Source organism: Grus americana, chromosome 19, assembly GCF_028858705.1.
Source record: "Grus americana isolate bGruAme1 chromosome 19, bGruAme1.mat, whole genome shotgun sequence".
Classification (NCBI taxonomy): Eukaryota; Metazoa; Chordata; class Aves; order Gruiformes; family Gruidae; genus Grus; species Grus americana.
The window spans coordinates 9,895,212-9,915,747 of record NC_072870.1 but is presented as its reverse complement, the minus strand read 5'-3'; the positions used below and the strand labels follow the sequence as shown (position 1 = coordinate 9,915,747).

General features: G+C 44.8%; 1 protein-coding gene and 1 long non-coding RNA gene across 12 annotated transcripts in view; one reads left to right on the top strand and one right to left on the bottom strand.

The window, feature by feature from the left end:
- The window catches only part of BCAS3 (BCAS3 microtubule associated cell migration factor), a 366,627-nt gene that overhangs the window by 304,985 nt on the left and 41,106 nt on the right, over window positions 1-20,536 (top strand). The gene's annotated exons all lie outside the window — the stretch shown is intronic.
- LOC129215135 (uncharacterized) lies at window positions 14,803-18,392 on the bottom strand. Its single transcript, XR_008579907.1, has 2 exons — window positions 18,225-18,392; window positions 14,803-17,932 (listed from the first exon to the last, which is right to left on the bottom strand). It is a non-coding gene; the product is annotated as an uncharacterized LOC129215135 (long non-coding RNA).

Sequence of the window (20,536 nt, the reverse complement as noted above, 5' to 3'; positions counted from 1 at the left end):
AGACCTTGCAACCGCTGAAACTTTATTACGCTTAAAGATTTTATCTGTTGTCCTGTGACTCTTCTACACACACAGGTCTCATTTTGGTGATGCTACTGGCTGCCACGCAAAGAATTATTATACGTACACTATTTGAATATTCTTAAAGCAGAATATAACTCTCAAAGGGCAAAAGCTTTCTGTAACTCGGAAAAGGACCCTGCCGCGGGTGCATTTCCTTCGAGGGTGCTCTCCTTCATTGCAATATATAGATGCAGCTACAGAAACAAATATATTTGGGGTTGGTATGTATTTGGTACGTATAGTGTGAGTGCGTGCACATTAGGGTTAAATGCCGCGGATTTCTTGAGTGATTTCTGTAAGTAATAACGTGGAAAAGTGAGAGAATAGTGACTGTTCATCCCGCTGGCAGGCTTAAAGGCGAGAGAAGCCGAAGGGGTAGCACTGCCCATTTACTCGGCGCTCGCAGACTGCCATGGCTCGTCCCTCAGATGGCAGCTGCGTTTGGCCCGGTGTAACCCCTGCAAAACCAAACCAGTGGTTTGACTTGAAGAGGTTTTGGAAAACAGCAAAACAGGAGGGAAAATGCCACTCGATAGGATCAATAAATTAAAAAGATGTACCCGAGCATAAAGGTTAACAATTAGGCACTGCCAATTAGAATTACCTGCTTTTTTAAATGTATATTTTGATATATTAGGTGACTGGATAGCCCAAAGCTGATATTTCAAAAAAGTAGCATAGAGAAATCTCTTGCCCCGCCGTATTCGCTCAGACTCCATTGACATTTGGCAGCCGAAGCCCTGAATGGAAAGCTAAGCCTTCTCGCCGGCTGGCGTCAGATTCCTTGTGGTTACTCTTTGTTTTTGTGGACACAGAGATTTAGATGTCTGCCGTCCCTTGAAAACCAGCAAGATGTCTGCTAGCTGGCTGGTTTCGATTCATTCCGACACCGCGAAACACGCCCCTTCGTTTCACCTCTTTGTCAGCAGCAGAAGAGCTTGGATGCTCTGCAAAAGATTTGATGACACGGTCAAAATGTTTTCACTTGAATGCAACCCGGTGGCGACCCCACAATAAAGGCAATGGGAAGGAGCCATGCAAAGATCAGACGCCAATAAAGCCACCAGTTAACCTCTCCGGCCTGACTTAAGGCTCTCTGCCTAAGAATTTGTAGCTGCAGTTAAGCACTTAATGCTAAGAGAACTGCAGCTAAAACCTTTCTTGGTTAACATTTCCCAATTTATCTCTCTCAGCTTTTATTTCTTATTTTCCTTTTTTTCCCTGTCTTCCTTTCTTTTTTTTTTGTTCCCTTCCTTTTTTTTTCCCCCCTTTTCCTTTTTTTTTTTTTTTCTTATTTAGCATAAAGGCTGGTTAGCTACATTCTTCTTTGGTATAAATAAATACAGCCTTTGTATCCATTAAAAAAAAGTAATGTTATGGACTATCATTGCATAACATTTATTTTAGTATATATTAATGTAGATTTATTTTGGGATGGAGTCTGACTGTTTTTGTTAGCTTAGCTTTGGAAAGCTGGATTTAAAAGCTACCCTCAGCTCAGTAAGTTTTCTGTCCTGTCAATGTCAGCCATTGATTTATCCAAAAAGTCATATTGTTTACAACGGAGACATTAAATCATAGAACAACTTTCATTGTATCCTGTGCTCAGATAGGCAAAAACATTTCCTAACTGTTAAACCAGCTGGTCTAATCTTTAATGACTGGTTCAGTGGCCAAATCTACTTCTTTGTGCTGTTATAATGCAACGTTAGATTAGTTACTGTCTCTGAAATTGCTGTCAGTCAGGCTCTGTCTATGAAGGATCACGGTATTTTTCATAAATCATTTTTTTCTTTTACTGTTTAAAGGATAATTGTACTGTAGCTTTGCAATTGTTTTATGAGGCAGTAATCTTGTTCCTATGAGGATAAACCGTGAGGCCAAAGGCAACGCTTATCTCCGGAGAAGCCAGTTATTGCCGAGAAAATCACTACAAAACATCAATTATCACTACCGCAGCGCAGGTTTTACCCCTTTGAAATATCACAGACAAAGACAAGATTTTGTGTCAAAAATAAGTCCATACGATGGGGCCCATGAAACCGAAATGCAGGATTTGTGGGATTTTTTTGCAATGAATTGACCGTCTTCTGAAGTACATTTGTTGAAAACCCAGGGCCAAAATCCTGAGGTGCGCAGCCGTGCCCGGGACCGGCGCGGGTCGGGAGCTGCTCCGCTCATGGAGCAGCCGCAGGCTTCGGCGAAGCGTCATGCTTACGCCAACAAGAGCAACCCATTCTCATAAAACCACATGGAGAATTTCTGGTTCGCTCTTAGCTCCTTCGTTGCGTCTTCAATTCAGGCTGCAGGAGGGGGATTTTCTGAGACTGACGCAGCGCTGGCCCCGGAGCAGCGACACCTTGGGAGCTCATTGCCTTTAGCTAGACATTAAAAACATTTTTAGACTTTTCTGCGTTTAAAAGCAAGCGGAGGAAAGCAGCTCGCAGGAACGATCGCGATGCTGAGTCTGAGTTTTGCACAACATGAGCAGTCCCGGGCACGCTTCCCGCAGAGGTCCATGTCGCACACGCTGCCTTGGAAGTAACGTAGCACCTAACTGGCAAACTGTTACACATCCCGTGTTGATGCACTCTGTCCTTAAGAGGTTTATTCAATTAACAGTTTAAACTTTCATTATATTTTGCCATTTGGTGAAGAGGATTCTTATGCATTTAATAGTGTTATGCATTTACCCATTAGTCCTTTAAGTGGGCTCGCTTGGACGAGCTCTGCCATTTTCCCAGCGGCGGGGCGGAGGTGCGGGGAGCCAGGGCGGGCAGAGCAGACAGTGATACATGACACGTGTCGCGGCCGTTTGTATCTCCCTGACCTCCTCAATCCATCTCTCTGAAGGTTGCTGTGCATTAATCCTGCGGCAGCTGCTGGTGCAGCCGCTTCGAGGTACTGGGGCAGGTAGCCAAGGGCTCAGGTAGCCTCTTTGCACGCCGGGCTGTAGAAGAGCCCAGATTGGCAGGATATTTTCATCAAAACAGAAACTTAGAAGAAAATGACATATGTTCTTTAACCTAAGGACTGCTGATCACTTTAAATACTTTAAATTAATCCAGCTTCATTTGTTAAAACTAGCATCATCTGCTTAACGACTAAGGGTACGTTGTTTTATACTTAAAAACAGGCACCGCAACCAGGTTTTCAAATCTTACCCTGATGCTTTCCACAAGATTGTCTAAAAATCATTTTACAGCAATATTAATATTACATGTTAGTCTTTATCCGTGTTCCTTTTTTAAATTCCTGCTGCGCAGCGGTACGCAGATTTTGTTTCCTTACATTGCAGATATTTCTGGCCCTGCTCTGCCGTACAGAAAGCCGGGCAGGTCACAGGATTTATCTGCATCTAGTCTGCTTTACAGGGAGCTGAGGGCGGGAGGCGAGCCCCCTCCTTTGCTTAATCTGCAGGTAAATTCATGTACTGAACGTGCAGGTTCTCACCAGTATCGGAGCCTTCTGTAAGCCAATTTTTCAGGTCTGTTTGGCTTCTGATAATGGCCAAGAATGAAATGTTTGCTGCCGTAGAAAGGAATTTTTGAAAAGTAAAATAAGCAGTGGCCATGTAATTACAAAAATGTTCAGAAATGCGATAATAAATTGGATAGTTATTTCTTGTAGAAACCCCGTGGAACAGTAACTCCTGCTGAAGGCAGTTATTTCAGACCCCGAGGAAGGACAGAACTACGGCTGATTTTATTTCTGGCATTTTGTACTGAAATAATCAGCATATCACATCATGAAAATAATTACTGCAAGGTCTCAGACCTTTGAATGGCTCTGTCCTCTCGCAAACAACCCTTAAATCTACGGCCACCAGAGAAAAGGCATTCCTGGTGCCGTGCCCTCAGAAATCACTTCCATTTGGGTTTAATAGAGCTGGAGCCTGTTCCCTCAGGGACTGTTGCCACCCTTTATTTGCCATTCGTCTCCAGTATTGAGGCTGAAGTCAGAGAGAAGAAACAAATTCGTTAAAATTTGCTGATCAGTTTTTATACTGTATACAGGCAGCGAGTAGTTACTTTTGTCCCAGTTTTGTAGGTGCTATTTGTTTATAAATTCTCCAGTAACGTCAATGTCAACAAAGGTGTCGGAGAGTTTTCAGCTGCCTTTGAAAATGATGAAAAATCTAGCAAAAATCACTTGCCTAGAAGATTTCTGCATACTCTCATTGCTTCTGCCTCCTTCTCCTAGTAATAATCAGTATAATTATTATACCTGTGTTAAATTGAGCAGATTTAATTGATGTAATTTATGGGAACGTATTTGACTAAAACGCAGTTGATCTCCTGTGTAAGAAGCAGCCAGCTGACAGGGGAAGGAGATGTTAAGTCAGCGTTTTTGTATCAACAGGCTTGAAAGGATCTCCTGGGTAGTTTCAGAAATAAACCCAGCTGAATCACACCCTGCCTGCTCAAGGGGTTTGCTACCGAGCGAGAAAGGCACGGGCTTTCCCGTCACATCTCGCTGTGAAGCTACATAAGGCACAAAGTTTTATTCGAGATTTAGTCCAGCAGAAAGACGTGGTTGTGCAGCTTTTAGTGGGGAGTCGCGTGAAATGATGAATAGCTGTAGGTCTGGTGAATTTTTCTTATCTCATTTGCCGCTCCGCATACTGTAAAGAACGATGCACGAAAACCCTTGAAGTGCTAGAATAGCAGAGCACACAGCTGCTTTCTTGTTTCTTATTATTCATTCTATTATTCTTTCTTATATTGCCGTCGGTTCCCGACTTATTTGTTAGAGCATTGCGTTCTGGCAGGGCGAGCTTCTCCGACCGCGTAATATACCCTGACCATTGCGGCTGCAAAATGAGCGCCGTCGGGGTGCGCGGGGATGCTTGGCCGTCTCCGGGCTCCCACGTTCGCTCAGCAAACAGAGGAACTCGCCGTAGCCGTTCTCCGCTCCGGCAAACAGCAGTGTTGTCTCAGGCATTGCTTTGCAGCAGGCTCCTCTCCCGCGGATGTATTATTTTCAGCCAAATATGACCACCTGCAAGTTTGTGCTGGTGTTAGCATTTTCATCTCCCATTATTCAAATCCAGCTGGCTTTCCTTTGAAGTTAGTTCCCTCATGTTAAATGTTAACTGTAATTTCTCTTGGCCAAAGAAACAGATAGTGCATTCTTTCCTGTCTGTGTGATAATGGCCACAAGTGTGCTGGCTGCCTTCGGCCCGACCCACCGCTGCAACTCGTTTCTCTCCTCGAGGAGGGATGTCGACGTTCGGCTCTGCCGCAGGGAGTGGGTTTATCCTGCACAAAGCCCTGGGCTGAGCCTAGCCCTGAGGACTGGCTTTACACATCGGGTATCTCGGGTGTCCAAACCTCTCTTCCAAGACGGGCATGTGCTTAGGGTAGAGAAAAATTACCAAAAAAATCACATCTAGGGGGAAATTTTGAACCCCAGAGTTCAGGGGGGTTTTTTTCGGATTCATGCAGGCTAATGTTTTGCTTTTTCCAGCTGTACTAGCATTTTTCTAAACATATTTCAGTGCTTATCCTTGCATTAAGCACAATAGCAATGGAGGGGGAGACTTGTGACCATTTGAACTTGAAATCCCCAGAGAGCTTTTTATTCTAATAAAATAGCAAAATATTGGATACATGACACCCCTTACATCAAACTCTATCATATTAAGGAAACCTTAGAACTCTGGTCTGCAGTCTGGCCTGATACATTACAATTCATCTGGGATCAGTATAAGAAATAATTACATCTATTTATTTATTCCACTGTCAGAATGTTGACACTAGTTTTTCATATTGTCTCTGTCATGAAGAATCATAATTAAATAACATGTCAAATGTATTGATCATACATTTATAAATTTGTTTGATATATCATAGAGGCCTTTTGTTATTAGGAGATACCACAAGATTAAAATTAAAGTTTGCCAAGCCATCTACCTCATTCTACATAGGACTTTTTCCTCCTAATTAACCGCAAAATTTTGATGGCTTGTCATTCCAATATTACATGAAGTAATCTCTTCCTTTTTATTTCAAGTTCAGCCTACCATTTCCCTTCGACCAAAATCGTGCTAGATATGTACAATCATATTAGGCTCTGAAATGACATACTTCTGTTGTATTTTTTCCTACTTTTCTGTCCTAATTCCTCTACTTAAGAGGCGCTGTCTTATCGCAAAGAAGATCAGCTAGAGCTCGCCTTCAATTTTTGTGCTCTCTCTGGACAAAACAGAGAGCAGGAGCCTTGACCACCGTCGTTCCTTCCCCTCTCTGCATAGCCGCGTGCGGCCCCGCCACAGATATCCAAGCGGATGCCAGTCGGCATCAGTGGCCGTGAGTACGGGAACGTCGGTCGCGGCTCCGGCTCCTCGACACACTCACACCTTTGGGAAAAACAGGTTTTTAGGAAGCTGACGGGGACAAGGAAAATCAGTAACTCATGCGTCTAAACGGTACTCTTTCTTCCAGAGAAAATACAATTTGCAAAGAATCGTATTCTCTGTATATCCCACGTGCTACTTCAAAGGATAAAAAGATGTAAATAAATAGGCATTTGTTGTCCCTTTTTGATGTGTTTTCTCCGTTTTCTGTAAGAACATAAGCTAGGAAGGTTTTACTCAGATTTGGTGGCAGAACACATGCATTAAGATTAAGTTTCTTTTTAAAATTTGCATTCTTTGCTTTGTATGTTTCCTAAATGGGGCAAGAGGGTTTCTTAGTATGTCTTAGTATTAAAATCTAAAGTAACAGACCTTCATTCTAATGAGCTTTGTAAATCTGACCTAAAAAGTGTCGCCTGGAGTCTTTGAAATGAGTTTCCTACAACTTCCTCTGATCTGATTGTGTGTTTTAGGGGAGGTTAAATGGGTTAAGATTCTTAGCTGTCCTAAAGCCATTGGAGTGATTCCTTATTAATCTTTTTCACCCCCTAAGACATCATCTACAGATCTAGGCGGATTTAGTACATAAGATAACATAGTCAGCCCTGCCATAACTATCCCCACAGCTTCTGAAAGGACAAAAGGGTGACAAAAATATGCGGAAACCCTTCCAACAGTTCATGGTAACAATACTTTCCAGTCTTTCCCTCGCTCATATTCAGCTCTTAACTTGTTGCATAAGACAAGTTTTATCATCATAGGATAATATCTCTGTAACTTGTGATCTAAATTACAAAGAAGTTTGTTGTGCTCCGTGTCCTATGGCAAAACTTGTGAGCATAAGACGGGGTCTTCAATTAGCCCTATTACCGACGATAACCAAGAGCTTCTTGTTCCTGCAGCGAGGGTGCTCGCAGCCGTGCCAGCGGCTCCTCCTCCCTGCCTATTCCCAAAGAGCTTTTCCTACGAATCTCCTCTTTGCCGCACCCTTGGTAAGGCTGCTAAGGTCTGGACAGAGGGGCGATGCTGATGGCAAACTTTACAGAGCTTTAATTCAGGGAGAGACATTTTCTTTCCACCAAGTAAATTACAAAAAAAGGCAAAATTCCAGAGCCAGTTGCATTCGTCTGAGTGATTGATGCTTCTGTCTTAGGCATCCTTCGACATAACAGGAGGGTTCAGGGCCTTTGCTTTGGGTGGGGAGGTCACACAGTAGTGTTGCAATACTTTTACCATAAAGATGCTTTTTTTGGAAGAAAAAAAAAATCCAGTTATCCTTTGACATTGACCGTATATTTTACATGATTGCTTTTTACCCCAATCAAGTGTTATATCTGCATGGCAGCAACGGTGTTTTCCAGTTTCACCCTCTTCTGCTGGAGCTTATTTGCTCGTAATCATTTGCTGTGCAATAAAATGTGAGCGAGGTCTGAGGCCAGAGGATTTTTATAATGGCTGTCCAGGGCGTAACAGCATTTGGGAACCTTAGGTGTTGTACAAATAATGGTAATATAATTTCAAGGATCAGCTGCCATTTAATCAATGTCAGGAGATTGTCAATTCCTTCCATGATTTATGGTTGTGAAAATACGGAATGATTTGTAAAATAACAAGAAGCGTGTCCCCCCTGAACAGGGTATTTTGAAAACACAGCAAGCTGAAACGTGAAACTATTTTGGAAGAATTTTCTCAGGATTTTGAAGTGCTTGCCTTAGCATTGAGCTCCCTGTTGACATGAGTGTTCCTTAGTCCTTTGCAGGTGCTACTGTAGTCTCATGGGGCTCTCAGGAACCCATTACAGTCTTTCGGCCTCAAAAAAAGAAAAACACTTAAAAATAGTGAGTGGCTTCTTCAAAGCTGGAGCGCCCTGATAAGTAACCTGAGTGTATGGTTTTCCCTGTGTTTTAACGCTTTCTGAAATGTAAGAGCCCAGCCCCACAAACACTGCGGGGCCAGCGGTCCCTGCGGTCGCCATCTCACCGGGGTAATCGCTCTGGCCTCGCTTCGATAATATACTTAAGCATACGCTTAACTTCTTCCACGCTAAGGAAAGCATTTAAGCACGGTTCTTAAATCTCAGTGGCTCTAAATCAAGCATATCTTTAAAGTGCTCTTCTCAACTGGCCCAATGTCCAGTGGTACCTAAAGCAGGCGCTCCTGCGTGACGCCGACGTGCGAGCCGGTAGGGAGGCGGGATGCTGCGGGACCCTTCCTGGCTCGTCTGCAAACTCCCCTGGGTCCCGGGCTGTATCGTTTAGACTCTGTGCCCTGGCTTGCCCATCTCTAAAATGAGACTCATGGTTTTATTTTCTTACTGTGCTGCAGTTATTATAGGTCTTCGTATTTACAAAATGGATTCAGGTCGTCAGCAACTTGTAAGTGCACATGCTTATGGGTAGCTGCGTACGTTATTGTATCTCGGAGATACAACCGTAATAGGAGCACTTCTCAAAGGAGATATAGCTGTCGCTCTTCCTCTTTAACAATATTCAAAACAGAAATTATTAAATTATATGTGTATTTGAAAAGCCAATAGACCTGTTTATGGCAGGAGATGGAAAAGCTCACCCTTTTCTAGGAGCTGTGAAGCAAAAAATGTGAGTTGTGTTGCACTCTGTCCAGTAAAGGCACCCTGCTTCCATAATTCCCCTCCTGGTACCTTTGACACCAGCATGCCAGGGATTTTTGTCTGCATGGAGACCAGCTTTGGAGTCTGCAGAGATGTTTCAGGCAGAATCTGCGAGAGCTCAGGAATGCATGCTTTATTAAAAAAAAAAAAAAAAATATACTGGAGGCAGTTTAGGTATTTAGCCTCTGAAGCATTTTTTGTATCTCTTAATTACTTATAATCTGACTTTTCTTTCTAATTGAGGCTCCCAGCATCTGTCTAGCTACCAATACTCTTAACTACTAATTTACATTGCAGTTGGCACCTGACCTTACATGACACATGTAAGACTCTTAGACAGATAATCCTGGCTTCTTCTTGAGACTTATGTCGCCATGGAGGGGTCAGTGGTGTGAGACAGCACAGCTTGAGGTGCGAAGTGCCGCCGCGGCTCACACACTTTACCTAGCTGAGTCTGGGAATCCCTTAACAGGCTGATCCGGGCTTTTACACAGCCAGTCCTCCTGCTTTTGTCCTGGGCAGGCATTTCTCTGCCTGTCACTTACGGGCCTTAAAGCAGCATGTCTGTGTTGGTTAATTTGCAGACATCAGTAGACACATTTCACACTGAATTCCACCCTGTGGGGCCGTGTCTAATTGGACAAATTTGAGCAGCAGGCAGAAAAGCCACCGCAGCATGGAGCAGTGATATACGGGCACAGGCAAAGGGTTGCGATCTTAACGACGCAGCTCTTCCGCGCGCCTGCCAGAACCCCAAATTTGAAGCAGGACTGCCCCAACGAGCAAAGTTTAACATCCGACGGCATCACCTTGGTGCTACGGGCTTTTCTGGAGAGGGTACGGTTCTCTGTGCATTCGTTCTGCTAGTGAAGCACGCTCTGAAGGAGCAGGAAAGTGTTTGCAACTTTGCAGCGGGGCACGGGAACGTTTAGTCCAGCCCAAACCCCTGAAATTAAAGGCTCGTTCGGCTTTAAACTGCACAGCTGCGATCCACATTAGAGTTTCTTTCGGGGAATTTCCTGCAATATTGCAGCAGGCAAGGTGAAGCGGGGAGGCACTGTTATTAGCAAAAAGAAAGGGAAAAAAAAAAAAAAGAATTTCAGAACCTTGGCAATAAAAGTGAGTTGAAGGGTTGTTTCTGGTCATAGATGTTTCTTTTCCATTTTATGTTGCTTAAGCATAATAAATGTCAGATGGCTCGAGTAGCATGTTTTATTAAAATAAGTGAATTTGGAGTTCATGAAAGAGCGCTGCATTGATAGCGTTGTGCACGGGATGGCTTTGTGCAGGGAGCAGGTAGGGGGGTCCAGTCCGCCTCTCACCCGCGTTTGCAGGGACCAGTTCTAGAAGGGAGAAATAGCCTGAAATCCTGTTCCCACGTCGTTGATTTGGTTTTGGTGTCTCTGCTGAGATCACAAACAAAAGTGCCATCTAATGACAAGTGTGAAAAGCCTTTTGGACTGCAAAATTGAAGAATATTATGTGGTTTGGTTGGGGGTTGGTTGGTATTTTGGACGCTTTTGTTAAGTGGATTGAGACTGTAAGTCAGTTTTCATAAATTGTGGAAGGGCCGCCAGAAGATGATAATTTTCCATTGTCGCTTCTCTGCTGCTCTGGTTGTGTGGTCAAAAATGTCAGCAAAATGGTCCCTGTGAGAAATCCAGCTCCTGAGGGTCTTGTTTTGAAGTTCATCAAAGTAATTTTTAATGTATTAGGCCCCCCTCCCCAATATAATTGTTTCTTAGAATGCATTTTTATTAGTGCATGCTTTTATATTAGTGACATTTTGATCTATTACGGGTTCCCCACTTGGGTTTTGGTTTTTTTAAATGTCTCTGAGAAACATAGCGCCGTATTCTGATTTTTCACAGATAATGGTAGTTCTGAAAAGGATCTTATTAAGCACAAAAGCAAAGTGTTGAAACAGCTTCCCAAAGGACGGCTTTGGTGACAAGCACCTACATTTTGTATCAGTCAGTCCCTTGTCGCGAGTCTGAACTTGGACTGAAAATCCTCTGCCTGACCCTGAGAGTGCAGAGAGCTTGCGGGGTGCAACAAGCCGCTCCAGAGAAATGAAAAAGAAGCGGCTTGGTGGCTTTGGAAGGATCTGGACAGAGTTATATGCTAATACTGTAATGTATTGATGCTCGGGGATTTACAGACATATGAGCCTTCAGCTCTTCACACAAGCGGAGCGACCCACAGGGCTGCTGCAGCAGCACGGCGTCGAGCAGCGTGTCCCAGGGAGGCTTCTCGGCTCTGCTGCCACCTCTCTTGCTGCCCCAAAATGCCAAATTATGGGGATGTCATGTCATGAAAAGATTTCTGGCACATGCTATGGAAGTCATGGCTTCAACTGGTGGAAGGGGTAATTACTGTTTTTTCTCCATGATTGATGTCTGTTTATGTTCAGTGTAGTCACTAGATGAAAATGGAAGTCTTTGGTTAATCAGATATGGTTTTAGAAACTGAATCTAAGTCATTCATGTGGATATGGATGAATTTCCTCCTCTCCTTGCGACCTGTTCCTTGAATCCCATAGCTTAGATCTAAGGGTTTGCTTTACTTAACTTTTTCCAAATTGAAATAAAAAGCAGCTTACTTTAACGTATATCATGGGAACACTCTGGATTTTTTCTCCTCCGGGTTACTCAAAACAAGCCCTGAGCCCAGCAGTACTGAAAACCTCTGTGAAGCCGAAAGTGCAAGATTTAATGCCTTGTAACTTTAATCTGTCTCCATAATAAATTATTTATGCAGAATGTGTCAAAAACGCATATGTTGCAAGGCAGTAAAACTTGCCGCCGTGGTGGGTGAAGGCAGGGGAGGTCGTGCCGCTGCCCGCCGGTGTCCCGGGCGGGCGGCAGAGACATCAGCTGCGATTCGGGCTCTCCTCTCTGGTCACGTTCCTGCTCTTCCTACGGGACTGGTGCTGTTTCCCATCACAGCTGAGGGGGGTCTTCCAGTGGAAGCCCCATTCAATCCCTTAGAAATACCATGACACCTATAAATACTAGAATTTAGGCCAGTAGCTACCAGGGTATGAACAAGAAGGTTGGAAAAAATGAGGCTTATAAATATTCAATAAATATTGAATGAATAAATAATAATAAATATTCAAGGGCCAATTTTCACGTTGATGGGGAAAGGCACGTGAGCAGGCTGGGAGGGAGAGTCCTGCCGGGCAGCCCCAGAGCCTGGTCCGACCCCGGACTCCATCACCCGCTTCCTCCGCTGTCCTACGGGAGGGACAGGACTTCTTCTGCCCTCTCCATCTCGTTTTCCTCCTTCTGTGCAACGGGAGGTACATCTCACGTCCCCAGCAGGATAACTGGTAAGGGTGGCAGCCCCGTGCGAACCCCAGCCCGAGCTCCTCCAAGCCGGCAGCCCAGGCTGTGTGTGTCCATCGGCAGGAGCGTGAGTAGCTTGCATAGAGGTTTGTAAATATGAATTGTTGCTTAAGTGCCAAAATTATAATTAAAAAGGTTTTCTCTTTTGGCTTTCGTCTACATACTTTCCTAATATTGTCATTTGGCAAAGCCGGGGTGTCTCTCACAATGTAATTGCCACAGAACATTTCCTTGAAAGAGCAGCAACACCCCGCCTCCTCCTAACACTTGCATGTGGAAAGCACCAACTGTTTTATAGGCATTAGTGAATTATGCTTTTCAGTGCAAGGAGGTATTAACTGTCTGTACAGCTGAGACAGCTGTAAAACAGCTTCTGAGACGAAGTGACCTGCCTGAGGCTGCACATCGGATGCCGTAGCAGAGGCAGGAGCTGCGGTTGTGCCTCTTCCAGAGAGAAAAGACGGAGGCTTTTACAAGATAATCTCTGTGTGTATTGTTGTTGTTCTCTTCCTCCTCTGCAGCGGTCTGGACGTAAGAAGGGACCTGTCTGGTCCCAGGGCAGCAGCGCCATGAGCTGCGTGTTCGTGCGGCTCCCGTTATCGCTCCCTCTCTGCCCAGTTTTCCGTGGGAAGCCGGGGTTGCGGGGACGCCAGGCCCGCTCCTCTCATCGGGACTGCTGGCACTTGTCAAGGATTTAGGTTTTTAAAAAGCCGAAGGGCTCTCCTGCCACCCAGTTCAAGAGTGCCGGGTAATCCCTTTATGTAGTTACCAGCATTTCCCTGCCAGAGCGTCACAACCTGCACTGAGAAATACAGGTGCCTCCCTGGCAGGGACTGAATGGCAAGAAATACCTCGGGGTTCATTTTCTAAAAGAGCGGTCGTGGTAATACTGGAATTAGTAAATAAATAAATAAGCAGAACAGATCTTTAAAATCAGTTGCAGAACATGCTCTTTTATTTTTGGGGCAAAACTTTGAAGATCTGGAACTTTTCCAACTGTTTCAAAATGAAACCTTAAATTAAAACGATGGCTTTTGAGGGGTTTGTTGAATATTTTTTTAATCTGTACTACCAAGAAAATTAATCTTCTAGACAGGTGTTACATTTGAGGGAAAAATAGTGCATGGGCAATCAGGACTTCTTGCCTCCTTCAGACTGGTGAAACAAAGTTTGGGGTAATACAGGCTCGGGTCTTCAGCTGGCCTAAATTAGCACAGCTCGGTTCAGGCTCCAGCTGTAGGCACATATTACTGTTCCATTGCAGCAGATCTCATTTATGACATGTTTTTAAAGCAGATCTGTGAAATGATCCAGCTTTAAAAAAATAACACTAATAAGGGTGTAGTTACACGAGCATCTTATCCCGCAGCAAAGCCAGTTTAAGAGGCTCCCAGCCCTTCCCTGACCCTGCCTTCTCCTTCCAACCCCACAGTTCATTTCCCCTCAGCTCTGCTGCTGCAAGTTTTTGGTGTTTGTGGGTTTGGGGGTTTTTTCCCCCCTTTCTAGCATTGTTTCAGTGATCAAGTAGAGCACGTTTCCTTTACACGCGTATGAGCAGAACGGAGCCCACGGCGTGCTGTAGCAGAGGGAATGGCGGTGAGGGACAAGGGGAAGGGCTGGGAAGGACGCGGCAGCAGCAGTCGTTCAAACTGGCTTTGATGCCAGAGCGGATGTTCCCGCAGCTACCGTTAAACCCACATGGCTTTGCAGGGTTTTTATGCGAAGAGCCAGGCAGGCAAACAGCTGAGTGGGCACTCCTGGCGCTGCCTGCGGCAGTGGGTAGCAGCTCACAGCCCCGCGAGTGATGCTGGCTGAGACTTTGGTCCTGGAGTCAGCAAGGCACATAGCACAGTTGCAATGAGTTCCTGGACCTCTGCTGAATTGGGGCTGGAGATATTAAGTTATTAAATAAATCATACTGGTTTTTTGTTCCCAACAGCAGCTTGGTTCTACCAGAGCAGCACTGGCGTTAGCACTGGAATAGATGAGAACAAGTCGAGATTTCAAGGAATCTCAGAATAGTTCGCTGTACCAGGAAATTCAGTCTACCGGGATTCTGTGCTACATAGCAATGAGATCAAATGCTTTCCTAACCTATTTACTTTAAATGTATCTTGAATATTAGTAATGATGGAGTAAACAGACAAATCTTTAAAAAGCGTGGTGCCTGGTGAATGTCTGACACAATATTTAATGAGTGCAGGAAGGTTTTTTATCCAACTGCCTTTGGTCTGCGGAATGTGTTTTCCCCTTGTTTGGGCTGGATGGATCTTGCGGCTGATCTATTTAATAAGAAGAAAGCAAACAGTTGCAGAAACAACATGGTATCTTAGACCTGCACGTGGTACAGATTAGGTGGAAACACCGAGCTTTCCTTCGTATGTGGTGTGGTTATCAGTACCCTCCAAACCGTGCACACAGATACACCCTTTCTAAATGAGCTGAAAAACACGACGACATGTAACGAAACCTCCCCGGGGCTGCAGTTCGGTGTTCGGTGGGGAAGCAGCAGGGACTTGGAGGTTCCGTGTGGCTGCTCGGGCGATACGGGGAGCTCCTGTCCCTTGGCATTTGCGTGGTGACTCCCGCATCTGCAGTGCACCGTGCTGGCAGTAATGCCCCAGCGTGGGTTTGCTTGTCTGCTGCTTTCTGGGAGCAAGATGTATTACTCACTCCTCTTATTCCTTTATACATTACACAGAGTGGAAACAAAAATCAGATACAAACACAGAGTCCATCAATCATTACTAACCTAGAAGATAGACCGTGATAGTAAATCTTCCTTTTTCTTCTTCTTTCTGGTCTTTACGCACAGCAGTACAACACGCCATAGTAACACAAGAAGAATAAAGTTGCTTGGATGCACGCCAGAGTGTAAAACCAACTGTCTGTGCCTTGGCCGGTGTACCTGTCTGCTGCACCCCTGCACGTGGGTGAGAGCAGACTGCCTCTCCCTTGGGATCACAGGGTGGTTACTCAAGTGGTCTGGATGCAACCAAAGGGACTCTGAGACAAAGCGCAGCAATTCTGGTTTAGCTGACTCAGGAATAAAGTGTTTAACCACACACCCAGGTGGAGGCGACGCCCAGAATAGACCCCTAAGTACAGATTGGTGCGAGTGGCTTTGCCATTCGGATTTCTTTTAGTAATAATTTTTGCAGCAGTGCCAATGAGATTATGGTGGTAAGAGGTGCTTGTTTACGTTTGGTGGTTATTAGCGTCATTGTTTTTTTGATTAACCTTTGGGGTGCTACGGCTGTTCACTGCAGTCCAGAGGGGCTTTGTGATTCGAGAGTTTATGCTAAAGGCATAACACAAGGAATTTGAGCTCATGGGATTACGCTGGGCGTACGTAGGTTATTGCGGGAGCATTCGCTGGTTTTCCTTCTTCCTGAATTCTGTTGATACCAACTGTATGGTCATAAAATTCGTATTAGAACATTAGCAAATGCAAACGTGTAGCCGCATCATTTAGCCTAATTTTGATCCTTTGGATAAAAGACTTCATTGTTATCAATTCACAGGCATGGAAGTGACAAGGCCGTTTATAACTATCAGTGATACAGAGCAGCAGCTCAAAAAAAGCCATGGGATTTTGGAATCGGCACTGAGAAACTTTTCCATAAATGCCAGGAATAACATTATATTTGAATATTTAACCCTTACCCAGGCAATTTGAGGACTGGAAACCATATGTGCTTTTTATAATGGGAGCCAAGATGACCCTACATAAAGATAAATATAACTACATAAAAGCCTTCAGGAAGGATGGTGTTGTGGTTAAGAGCTGGGCAAGGACTGGGAAGCTCGAAGGTCTAATCCCAGCTCAGCCACAGGCTTCTTGGGTGATCCTGGGCATGTAACTGAATCTCTGTGTGTTTCAGTTTTTCCATTTGTGAATGAGAGATAATAATACTGCCCCACAGCCGTGCCTGCAGAATAAACGCATTGCTGCTTGGGAGGTGTGGGCTTGGAGGTGGTGCTGGTGACCACCAGGAGAAGTCTCAGCCAAGTGCTCTGCTGAGGGTATGTGTTGCACCGCTGGCATCCACAGTTTCGCCTTTCCTCCTCTAAAAGCTGGTTGAATAAACTCCTGCCTTAATTAAACTGCGTGTCAGACCAGGTAGCACACCTGAAGCCTCGTCGTACCATTGACAAATGTTTCTTGTTTGAGTATAATTTAAATTCCAAAACACCGAGGGGAAAAAATGAGAAAAGAAAAGGGAAACCTGCAGTAGATGAGACCATCTGGTTTTGTTTGAGTGCTACCTAAGTAACTTGTGTTTATTGGTTATAGACTGGTGTTTTCTTTATACAGTCTCTGGCCAGGTAGCTGTTGTTATGCTCGTGACTTGGCATTCACTTCTGCCCTTTGTGAGTCTGCTCAGGAGGTCCATAAATCCTGAATCTCTTATGATTCTTTGAAAAGATGGGATATTTCAAAGTAGCCATCAAGACAGAGACTTTTCTTAATTGGTCACTGAGAATTTCCACTCGTAGCCTGTGGGGATATCATTTCATCACCGTGGGAGCCAAGGCGATCGAGCTAATGGAGCACAGGAGAGGCAGCTCTGTCGGCGTGAGGAGGAATCACATTCGCAAGAGAACATCTCTGCTAAGGTGCCGTCCCTGCTCTGGAAAGCAGGTAAAAGCCTGCTGAAGGCCGAGCAGCCGGCCCCTGGCTCGTGCACAGGCTGGGCTGCGTAAGGTGCGGGGGAGCGTAATCGCCCATTGTTTGGAAGGAAGAGTTTTGATGTAATTATACCCTTCAGCCATTGCCACACTTTCCTCTCTTTCATCTTCAGGCAGGTCCACACGTTCAGATGTGAAGCTGGAAATGAAACACATCTGGATATCCAAAAATGACAACAGACTTTTATTTGCTATTTTTGGTATACAACAAAAGCTTTGTATCTTGCTAATTGAACATATGGGCTCTCAGTTGCTTTTTTCCCCTGCTAAACTCCACTTTTCCATGTGTCATCATACGATTCCAACATTTGATCTGTCGAGTCCATCTTGGCCATGTGTTTGTTGTAATCTGCTACACATGTAGGCTTGTTTTCGTGTGCGTCCTGACCTCCAGTGAGAGCTGCAGTTGTTTCCATCATGGATAGTGTTGAGGAGTTACACATCCTTTTTATCAGTGTATTTGGCCACCGGCAGCTCCTCGCAGCGCGGATCAGGGATCCTGCCAAGCCTCTGAAAGCTCCGTTTTTAGGGTAGCCATATCTGTTTGTATTGTGATACCAGATGCTGGCTTTTTTCAATGTAACAGAAGTAGAAGGGAAGACTTCCCCAAAATAGAAAATAATCGCATAAGTAAAATCCAGCGTCTCGCCGAAGGAAGCTGAAGGTCAGCGTAGCTAGCTGGAGTTGGAGCGTAAGGAAGGGATGAGGTGAATGGCGAGTCGATGGTCACCGGACAGACCTGCGCACGCCGGGGGGTCGACGTTGCGGCGGCCGGCGTGGAAAAGCAGCGTTTGCTTGTGCAGAAGGCAGCGTGCTCTTCGGAGTCTGCAGCAGAACAGTCTGCAGGATAAAAAGAGAAAAAAGCCGTATCTGGAGTGGAGAACCGAGCCCCTCGGAGCAGGCTGTGCCATAAATACCCACTGGGAACTTGGCCCCACTGTATGGACGTTCGTGAGACTCAACTGATTATGAATACAGGACCTCTTGATTAGCATGAAAGATTCGTCATCAGAATTTTTTTGTGCCTGTGGGGGATCCACTTACTTATTTCCAACTACAGCTCTAAATTGTTCCCATGCTTCATCATGGTTTGATTAGCTAAAAACTTAAAGTAACTGTTTGAGGCACTTACCATTACTCAAAAACAGGTGACAATGATCAAACCGTAGGGTATGGTCAGGGACTGCCGGTGCTTTAGGGTATGGAGCCTGAATGTGGGTGGAGGCAACCCCCTTACAGGTTCCCGAGCGCTGAAAAGAAGCATTACCGGCACGCTTGCAAAGTGCGGAGCACTGCCGCATGTTGTTCCCCGGGATAAATGACAAATTGAAGAGAAAAACGGGGCCGGGGGGGGGTGAAGTGGTAACGGTGCATTTAATTGCCGCACGCACACGCACGCGTAGCCCCAGCCCGTGCATCCACGTCATGTTACAGCTGTGCTAATAGTCACCTTTCTCGCAGTAAATATTGGGCCAATTTCATCACATTTGGTTTATGTTTATCAACACAGCACTTAAGCAATGGGGTTTTGGTTGCAATAAGGGAAAGAGTCCCTTTCTGTCTAGCCCCGAGGTGAGGGAATGAGAAGCCGTGTGCGGCATGGCCCGGCTGGAGGCTTTCCTCTCTCTGTGTCACAACGCACCCGCCTGATTGCAGCAAAAATCAAATATTTGTACTTGAAGACTAGAGCTGAGGCAATTTCCACCAGGAATATGCCATCTCTCACCGGTTGAAAAATATTATTCTGTTCGGTTCTTGACGTACAGTGCCGAGCAGTTTTGTCTCGAACTCCCTTTTTCCTCTTAGGCAAGAGTGTAACGTTAAATCTGAGATTGCACTCAGGACTTCCCAATCAACTGAAGAATGAACTCTGAAGCAGAAGTTGTATTCAACAAAACGGACTTACAATTATTATTCATAAATGCACATGTTATGGCTGCAGTTGTTTCACTTCTTTCTTTTACAACCCTATAAATTGTATACAGAACATAAAGGCTTTACTTCTTAAATAAATGTTTTGCAGCCGCCATAAATTATCTTTCTTGCATTCATAATGAAAAAAAAATCACTGTTTGATGTTTTATATCCTCTTCCCTAAAATGTAAAATATGGTAGTTGGAGCCAGATTTTATCTCATTTGAAAATAAAAGAAGGTTCATTTCCTACTAATTTTTTTCAGTCTTAGGTTTGGAGTTCCCATGAAATGTTGCCCAATCTGCAAAGCAGCGTTACAATAAACTCTGCTTTATCTGAGGGTTTGTGTCTGAGTTGTACCAGTGTTAATGGTCGTCATCATGACATGAGTTACGAACATAACCTGAATCTCTTTTATTTTTTTTGATTCCTGATGTTGGTTATATTTCATCTTTCTATGCACCCCGATTCACTGGCTGAATATCGGATTGTTGAACCTTTCTCTACGCCAGCCCTACGAGGACCCTGCCCCAGCATTGCTGTCCTGGAAGCAGGCCTTGCTAAACTCCCAGCTCACTGGTTTGCAAAGCAAACTTCAGCCTTGTACTATTTACCTTGGCAAGTGCCCGACCAGATTGATGATCTGTAAAGTGGATTTGTTATTTGGCTGTTTGCTTTGGCAGCTCTTGAAAGCAGTTTGCTGATTACAGTCCCAGATGTCATTGCATACATTACTGTTCACTGTAAGTTTCTTTTTAAGTTTTAATTTCAGCCACAAATACTACTAAGCTTTTTGCACCTTTCTGTCTTTAACTCATGGATATTAAATATCAAGAGCAGACAGCCTTGATTTCCTTAAATTTTCCTCTTATTATCTTGGTTGGGCTCCTCCAGGCATCTCTGTAGTGCCGGCAGCCAGGAGGAGAGATGCTGCTGGCTTTCCCCGGTTCGGCGCTGTGCCCGTCCGTGCCACGGGCAGTTGCAGGATGGTCACGTGCACGGTTTTCTAATTGTAGATAACCTGGAGAATTGACATAGCGTTTTGATAAAGTATCAGGTTTAAAATGACCAAATACTCGAGTCAGTGGAGTTGAGAACTCGGTAACGTTAACTAAAATCTCCCTGCGCCCCGTTCGTGTTAGGGTAGACGCAAAAGGAACGTGCGTCTACAGAGGTGTTTTTCCTGGGTTATATCCATCTCCTCTAACTATTATCTCAGTTTTTAAAGGCTCTCAAACCTGATAAGCAATCTGGCGAATCGATAGGCTCAAAATCAATTTGCTTCTGACGTCGGGTAATCCTGAGTTTGGCTCTGGTGCCAGCAGTGCCTCTGTGCTCTGCTCCCGAGTGCTCCGCTCCCAGCCCCATGCGTGTGGCCATTAGGATTAAAATCGAGGAATACCAGGCTATTTTCTTTCCCTGGTGCCTCAAAGTACATTTTCCCTTCTAAAGTCGAGTAAGAGGCACATAAAAACCTCAGCTGGGTGTTTGCTGCTCACCTAGTGCAAGCGCTGCAGAGCTGCCCCGGGG